Source organism: Tamandua tetradactyla, chromosome 22 (assembly GCF_023851605.1).
Source record: "Tamandua tetradactyla isolate mTamTet1 chromosome 22, mTamTet1.pri, whole genome shotgun sequence".
Taxonomy (NCBI): domain Eukaryota; kingdom Metazoa; phylum Chordata; class Mammalia; order Pilosa; family Myrmecophagidae; genus Tamandua; species Tamandua tetradactyla.
The window spans coordinates 44,801,512-44,810,057 of record NC_135348.1 but is presented as its reverse complement, the minus strand read 5'-3'; the positions used below and the strand labels follow the sequence as shown (position 1 = coordinate 44,810,057).

Below are 8,546 nucleotides of genomic sequence, written 5' to 3'. Positions count from 1 at the left end.
TGATGAATTGTTTAGCTTCCTAAATATGTTCATTAAGTACCTGTTCGTTTGTCTAACTTTTTAATATGTACAACACAATTCTCTTATTATGTGGGTACCATATTCTTCAGCCTAGTGGGAGAAGCTAAGTGAATAGTCTTAACTAGGACTGTATGTTACAGCTGGTTTTGAGATGTTCTAGAACATACTGGCGCAGACCAGAGCGATGTCCACAGCGGCCACAGGCCGAGGACAATCAGCTAGTGTTCTGAGGCCCTGGCATCCCTACTTTAAACGTTATGAAACGTCCTCCTAAACAATAGATGAATTCATTTTGTGATCAGAAAGCCTGCTCTTAGCTATAAGGCAGGCTAAAAATTTCAATTTATGCAGTTTGGCGAAGGCCTAGAGATAATGTCAAGTTTAATTCCTGTTTTTTTCCAAACACAGAGAGTGGGTCAAAGGTCATGAGTGGAAATTAAAGAAAAATGGAAAACAGATGTTAGGAAGCTCACTCTAAGAATGGAAACACAAGCAGCATTGAACATTATTAAAGAAAAAAACGATGATTACTGGCAAACCCAAAACAGAACAGAAAGTGAGGATACTGTGAATGTCCTATTTTAAAAAATGGTATGTTTAAAACAGTTATTTAAAAGAAAATTTATGAAAGTAATGTATTTCCATGTGTCCTCTTTTTCTATCTAGGGACAGAGCTTAGCTGCAAAGGAGGATCTTTCACTCTGTCCGTTAGAAACTTCTGCTGAGAAAGTGGGGCCTGGAGAACAGTCTCTTTTCAACAACTGAAAATACAGGTTCGTTTCCCTGTAGTCATAAAAAGGTATTCCCCCCTGCCACCTCCTCCGCCACCTCCTCCCACCCCCAGTCACACTCAATCAAGAAAATGTGTGTCTTTCAATGGACAGTGGTTGTTACGTACAAAAAATATGTTTATGCTTAAATTGTTTTTGTTTTTATTTTGGATCAAAACAACGTCCTGTTTGGAAACTTGAATGAGCTTCCTTGGTATTAATAAAAGCTATACAGATTTAGTATTATAAAAATAGGTACTCAGGTAGAAATTCATTTTTAGATTATAAAATACATCATAATGGCTCTCAAGCAAGTTGTTGAAGTTATTTAATTTAAAGGGGTTTTATGCGTTTCGGTATGTTTTGACTTTCATATCTTCAGTGGAAATAAAAGAAGATATTTCAGGACTGACTAAAATAAAGCAATGTATATTTGATGACTTGAAATCTTACAATCATACAATGAATATCTAGACTCTGTCCTAAAACTTTTCTTGTGTTCTCTTTTAGAAAGCCAGATAAGATTCATTAAAATGTAAAAGGAGGTGTTGCAACATGATTAAAAGCAATTGCCAAGATGTGAAATGAAACCACAAGTTACGAGAAATTATTAAACTCGTGTATTCCTAAGCATGCTTTTTGATACAAAGATTCCCATGGACTGTTTTCATGTCTCTAAATATTTGTTTGGTTTAATATTAACCACTTGACTTAAACAATGACAAGGAGGAATTGGCATGCATTTGTAGTAGGTATGGATGTAATTAAGCGGATGTAATTAAAAATCATTGTTGGGTGTGTTTAAATTAGGGATGTAATTATGAAGAGAGAAGAGTCAGGGCGGCAGCCAAAGCTTGGATGCCAAAATATGCTTGGAAACCCAGAGTCAAAAATAAATTCCTTTGTAGGAGGAAATTCTGTAGTCCTTTCAGGCATGGGCTCTCCGGGGAATAACAGTGGGGATGGGGCAGGACAGGGGCGGGGTGGGGTGGGGTGGGGGTTGGGTGGGGGTGGGTATGTGGGAAGAGCTTGTGAGTTGCCATGTCCAGGCTCAGCCTCTTGCAAGTCATCTGATGCTCTCATCCTTCCCTGCCAGACGAAATGCGTGGCATATCATTTTTATGTGCATCCTTATTTTCTCTTGAGTAGACATGTTAACTTGATAGGCTGGACCACAGTTCATTTTGTTTATGAGCCTTTGGTTAAATGTTAATATCCTGAAGTCAAGTATCAGATACAAAAATTTAGAGTTAAAGGTTTCATGCAAGTCTTACTTACCGACTAAGAGAATCATGATCCAGCCAATGCTAGCTGTTTTATTATATTATCAACAGCAAATATTTATGCTTATTAAATGCCAGGCATTCTTCTAAGTGCTTTGCATGTATTAACCCATTTGACCCTCATGGCAACCATAAGTGGCAGCTTCTATTGCAACCTCCATTTTAAAGTTGAGAAAACATTTGCCAAGGTCGCACAGCTGATGGGTGGAAGAGCTGGAATGCAAACCCAGAGTCTGGGCTCCTAACCGCCACTCCGCTGTCTGTGCCTTTTCACAGTTGCCAGAGAAACCACGTCGCAATCATCTCTGGCTGTTAGAGGGATCACCGTGATTGGGTTGGAGGTGTGCTGAGCCACTCAGGTTGTTTAGATAGTGATGGGGAGCATTTCCCAACTTGCTTTTTTCTTTTTGAATCTGCAGTTTGCTCTGTATACACCATGACACATATCAGAGGCAAACTATCCAATATCACCATGTAAATTCATGGTCATCCTGCCTTCAACACAAATAACTGATAGCCTCCACATTTGCAAGATAAACTGTTTCTTAATAAAGCAAGACACGATTCTGTGGAAGACTAATTTAAAAAGAGAAAGCTGATCTCATGTCCATTAAATTTCTAGTTTAGTCTTTTTGGAAAACATCCAACTGGTTCATATATGGGTTTCACTAAAGTGTAATGAAAATTCAAGACTGCTGGGGAATTAGGCAAGGGTGAAAAGAAAAAAGGAGTCACAAAATTTGGAATAAAGAAGATTTTCAGAAACATTATTCCTTTTACCTCTCATTACCCAGAGCCTTCCTCTGTGGAGAAAGGGTAACCTTAGATAGGCCTTTCCCAGCATATCAGCGATCTTTATTATTAAGAACAACAACTTTATTTCATAATCATTTTCTTCCGGCCAACCAGCTGTGGTTACTCAAGGCAGATTAACTAGAACCTGATGGATTTCAGCCCCTGTTCAGCAATGCCAGCCAAATTCTATAATTACACAGGATGCAGGCTGAGATAATGTCCACCTTGTACTTAGAGATGGTCCTAGATAAGGTCAACTGTTGGATTTGCAGGTCAAGCTTTTCAATCAGTGGGCCTGCACCGGTGAAGAAAGAGACAGGGTTTTAAAAGAACAAACACGCCGAAAAACCAAAACAACACAAAGCACCTCATCATTTTAGCTGTCCTGAAAGAAGGTATCTAAAAAAGAAAAAGATTGCAAGAGATAGGCATGGATTCACGAGTGTGACTTTTAAAGAGCTATGCTGAGGATGGGGCTTGCCAGAGGAGCATGGAATCTCTGCCCTTTCTGGGTTCATGTATTCTGAGGATAGGGCGTGTGAGAGCTTTGCCATTTGGCAGTTTGCACGGCACACTGCTGATGTTATGAAATTTACACTCAGTTGGAAAAACAGTCCTTGTCATACTTCATCCTTTTGGAGGAAATGGATTTCCTTAATAAGAGCACCACTTTATTTCCCCGATGAATTCAGATAGGGAACACATTCCTGAATGGTGTTCTACCACATAGAGAGGCAAATGGCTTATTATTCTACAAATGTTAATGACCCAGAAGCAAAATATTTTTGGTTCTTATAGACATGACTGCTTAAATTCAGATTTCAAGTGCCAAGAGCAATGAGATATGACTGCTGGAAATCACCCAGAGTTGAGGGAGGCAAGGGGTATTTGTTAATGGTTAATGGATAATTCCTTAGATCAATTGGTTATTAACTGGTCCAAGTGCCTCATCTCTACATTCTTGTGACTATATTAGACTAGGCTTGGTTTCCTTATTTTGATAAACTTTAAGTAAAAAGGGAAAGTATTTTACAAAAATCAAGTGTTAGGTCAAGTTCTCCTTTTGGAAGCACTGCATGCTCAGATGCTTGTACTTTTCCCATGGACATCCTTTCTCAAGGGTTGCCCTTTTTCTCCACTCATCTTTTCCTGGTGAACTCCTATTCATCTTTGAATGCCTGATTCAGGATGCCATCAAGTCTGTGGTGTTTTCATTGCCATGTTTCCTTTTTTATCTCCAGTAATTAATTGTTCCATGACTTTAGGTTCATATTATAATGTACATCCCTTTATTATTCCATACATCACATTTTATTATTATTATTATTTGATTGGCCATTTCTCCAGCTAAAGCTCTCTAAGGATGCTGACTAAAAAAAAACACTGGAGCATAGTAGGCATTTAATAAATGGCTGTCTGGGTGCATGAGTAAACAGTAAAACAAGCCATGTTACAGAAAAAAAAGTTATAATACTTGGTATAGCTGCTAATTTTTTTACTCTTTTAATATATCAAAGATTCAAGATTATGCTTTTCCCATATGTAGAGCCAAGAGTAGACCAAAAGGAAACTGAACGATGATATTGCTCTTAATGATATTTTAGAATTCTTCTCTGCTATCCTTCATTTTTACATAGAGTGGAGGAAAATTCTTCTTCACTGCCCAGAAGAAGAAATGGTGAGAGAACGTTTTTTAGCTTCTCTCTACCCTCTGACTCACTCAAGTCCCCATTGATAATTGAAAATGGGCAAAGGAACAAAACATGGTTAGCTAATTGTCTTCTGAGTACACTAGATGTCTCTTCTTCACTGCTGTCTGTACTCTAGCAAGTCCAACAGTGTAATTTCAATTCAGGGCATTTATCAGGCCTGAAGAAGAATGTGGGCTTTATTAATAATTGTCATGGTTGGGTTCATGTGTCATCTTGGCCAAGTGGTGATACCTGTTTGTCTGGTTGGGCAAGTGCTGGCCTGTTTGTTGCAATGAAGATATTTCATAGAGTTAAATCATGACCACATCAGTTGCATCCACAGCTGATTCCATTTGTAATCAGCCAAGGGGAGTGTCTTCTGCAATGAGTGATGCTTAATCTAATCACTGGAAGCCTTTTAAGGAGGATTCAGAAGAGACAGGCTCTCTTCCTGCTTTGGCTGGTGAACCTCTCCTGTGGAATTCATCCAGATCCTCCATCAGAATCATCAGCTTCATAGCCTGCCTTGCGGATTTTGGACTCTGCGTTCTCATGGTCACATGAGACACTTTTAAAATTTTATATTTGTGAGTGTTCCCTGCTGATTCTGTTTCTCTAGAGAACCCTAACTAATACAGTAATAAAGTTGATATTTGACATACATTTGGGTTTGCTAGAGCTGCTGGAATGCAATACACCAGAAATGGGTCAGCTTTTTCAATGGAAACTTATTAGTTACAGATTTACAGATCTAACATCATGAAAATGTCCAAATTAAGGCATTAAGAGGAAGATTCCTTCTCTGAGGAAAGGCTGCTGGCACCCGGGGTTCCTCTGTGACATGGGAAAGTACATGGCAACGGCTGCTGACCCTTCTCTTCTAAGTGTCTCAGCCTTCTATCCTCTCATAAAGGACTCCAGCAAGGGGACTAGACCTGGTTGAATGGCTGGGTCCCACCTCCAGGGAAACCACCTACACCAAAGGCCTCACTCACAATAGGTCTGCACTGACAAGGATGGACTGAAAGAACGTAGGCTTTTCTGAGGTACATGACAGATTCAAATCAGCACACTCTACCTTCTGGACCACAAAAGTCATATTCTTTCCATATGCAAAATGCACTCATTCCATCACAGTATCACAGAAGCTTAAATCATTTCAATAACAATATATAAGTAAAAAGTCTTATAAAAATCAGTTACAGGTGTGGTTTGACCTAAGGCAAAATTCCCTTCTGCCAGTGGACTTGTGAGACTCAGAAAAAGTTATCTGCCTCTGATATACAAAGGAGGGGCAGTCACAGGATAAATGTTTCCATTTCCATAGGGAGAAATTGGGAGGAAACAGGGGTCAAAGACCCCAAATAGTTCCAAAAACCTGCAGGGAAAACTCCTGTAGATTTCAAAGTCTGAGAGTCATCTACAGAAAGAGGAGATTTTATCCTTGAGACTTGAGAGCAGCAGTCCCACCCTTTCCAAGGGCTCATGTGGTGGCTCTGCTCCCTCCAAGCACTGGGGTGAAGAATGCAATATTGCGGAGCTTTGGGGATACCACTTCGTTCTCCATCCCACCCTCTTCAAGCATCTGGGTGGCACCTGGATTCTCTGCCTCTTTGGGGTTGGACCACCCTTCTCTGAACAGTGGGGTCATGGCCAGGCTCTTCCCAATCCCTGGGGAATGTGCTGTGCCCCCTCTGAGGTCTGAGGCAGTGACACTGTGCCTGAGCTGCAAGGTGGCCAACCTCTCCTCAGTTCCCCTGCCATCTGAGAGCCCTGAGGTGGCAGCACCATCCCAAACCATGGGGATGAAGGCCCCCATCCAGGGGGAAACTCTCTCCATGTGCATGGGTGGGTTAATTCTCTGGGTCTGAGGTGTCTGGACTCCAGACCTTGGCTTCTGTGGTTCACCTTTAAAATAATTTTTCCTTCAATCTGTCCTTCATCTGTCCTTTTTAGCTCAGACTGACAGTGGCTCTTGCAAAAAAAAAAAAAAAATCTCAGTTTAGCATGCAATGTACAGGTTCCCAGCCATCAGGCAGACAACAGGACTTTCCACAAATCCTTTCTGGATAACTGCATTTCCAACCCTGGCTTGTCCTGACATGGCTGACTGATTAAATCCTTACATGGGCTATATTCTCTGGGGACTCACCTTCCAGAAACTCAGAATTTTTCAAACCATTAATTTCTAGTATCTTTGTACCTAAGAGTTCAGTTCTCAGCTTATCCCTTTCCTCTCTCTTCAGCCAAATATCTCAGTGCATCACTTTTAAATTCTCCCTTCCATCCAACACCAGTACTTCCTTTTACCAAATTCTCTGCCACTTTAAAACAAGGGTCATCTTTCTTTCAGTTTGCAGCAATATGTCCATAATTTCTGTGTAAGACTTCATTGGAAGTAGAGTCTATATTTCTAGCAACTGTCTCACCAAAGCAATCTAAGCCTTTCCTTTTATGTTCCTCACAGTTCTTCCAGAATCTTCCCCTTATCCATTTATATAGCTATTCCAGCATTTTTTTGGTATTTGCAAATTGAAGCACCCCACATCTCTAGTACCAAGATCTGTTTTGGTTTGTTAAAGTGACTGGAATGCAATATACCATCTTGATATGGCTGGTTCACATCTCCATGGAAACAACCTAAGCAAAAGGTCCCACCTACAATAGCTCTGTACCCACAGGGATGGATTAAAAGGACATGGCTTTACTTGTGTACCTAACAGATTTGAGCCAGCAAAAACTTCCATTTATCTGACTCCAGTGTTCATCTCTTATAAGTAAACAAATTCAGGTGGGAGAAGGGGGTGATATTTAATGCTTTTTCCCCAAATAAGCCCAATATCATGCCTTTATGGGTGCAGTGCCAGAAAATTGTGGAGTTCTAAAATTTCAATGAGCTCTCATTATAAATACATGGTGATTTTTCACATTTAATGGTTTTAAATATAGAATTAAGTGAGAATACCAACTAAAATTATGTTCTCAAAAACTCATTTCAGAATCTTTCAATCATCTATATTTTCAGAGAATGCATCAGGATAGAAGGGCTCATAAATGGTAAACCATCATCTGTTAGAAGGGCTCATAAAGGGTTGTGCTGGTTTGAAAGGATGTATGTACTCTAGAAAAGCCGTGTTTTAATCTAAATCCTATTTTGTAAAGGTAGAATAATTCCTATTCAATACTGTATATTTGAAGCTGTAATCAGATCTTCTCCCTAGAGATGTGATTTAATCAAGAGTGGTTGTTAAGCTGGATTAGGTGATGACATATCTCCACCCATTTGGTGGGTCTTGATAAGTTTCTGGAGTCCTATAAAAGAGGAAACATTTTGGAGAATGAAGGAGATTCAAAAAGAGCAGAGAATGCTGCAGCACCATGAAGCAGAGAGTCCATCAGCCAGTGCTTTGGAGATGAAGAAGGAAAACGCCTCCCAGGGAGCTTCATGAAACAGGAAGCCAGGAGAAGAAGCTAGCAGATGATGCCGTGCTTGCCATGTGCCCTTCCAGATGAGAGAGAAACTCTGACTGTGTTCACCATGGGCCTTTCCACTTGAGAGAGAAACCCTGAACTTCATTGGCCTTCTTGTACCAAGGTATCTTTCCCCAGATGCCTTAGATTGGACATTTCTATAGACTTGTTTTAATTGGGACATTTTCTCAGCCTTGGAACTGTAAACTAGCATCTGATTAAATTCCCCTTTTTAAAATCCATTCTGTTTCTGGTATATTGCATTCTGGCAGCTAGCAAACTAGAACACTGCCTGTTGTAAGATTTTTAAATAGGAAAGTGGCTACTGTAGACATTTCTTTTGGGAGAATCACATAAGCCATGGTAGAATGGAAATGGAATGAAATTAAGAGCAAGAAGATTATTTGGAAGCTTTTTATTTTCTTTCATTTTTGTGTTTCACTTATTTTTTTGATGTTTGCAGTAGTCCAGTGCACTGCTGAGCAAGGTAAAAAGGAATCAAGATTGAGAGAAAA

At 40.0% G+C, this 8,546-nt stretch overlaps 1 long non-coding RNA gene across 1 annotated transcript; it reads left to right on the top strand.

The window, feature by feature from the left end:
- Positions 1–449: 449 nt before the first annotated feature.
- On the top strand, positions 450–1,457 carry LOC143666158 (uncharacterized). The gene is made up of 3 exons (XR_013167424.1): positions 450–577; positions 688–794; positions 1,302–1,457. It is a non-coding gene; the product is annotated as an uncharacterized LOC143666158 (long non-coding RNA).
- The last annotated feature ends 7,089 nt before the right edge of the window (positions 1,458–8,546 follow it).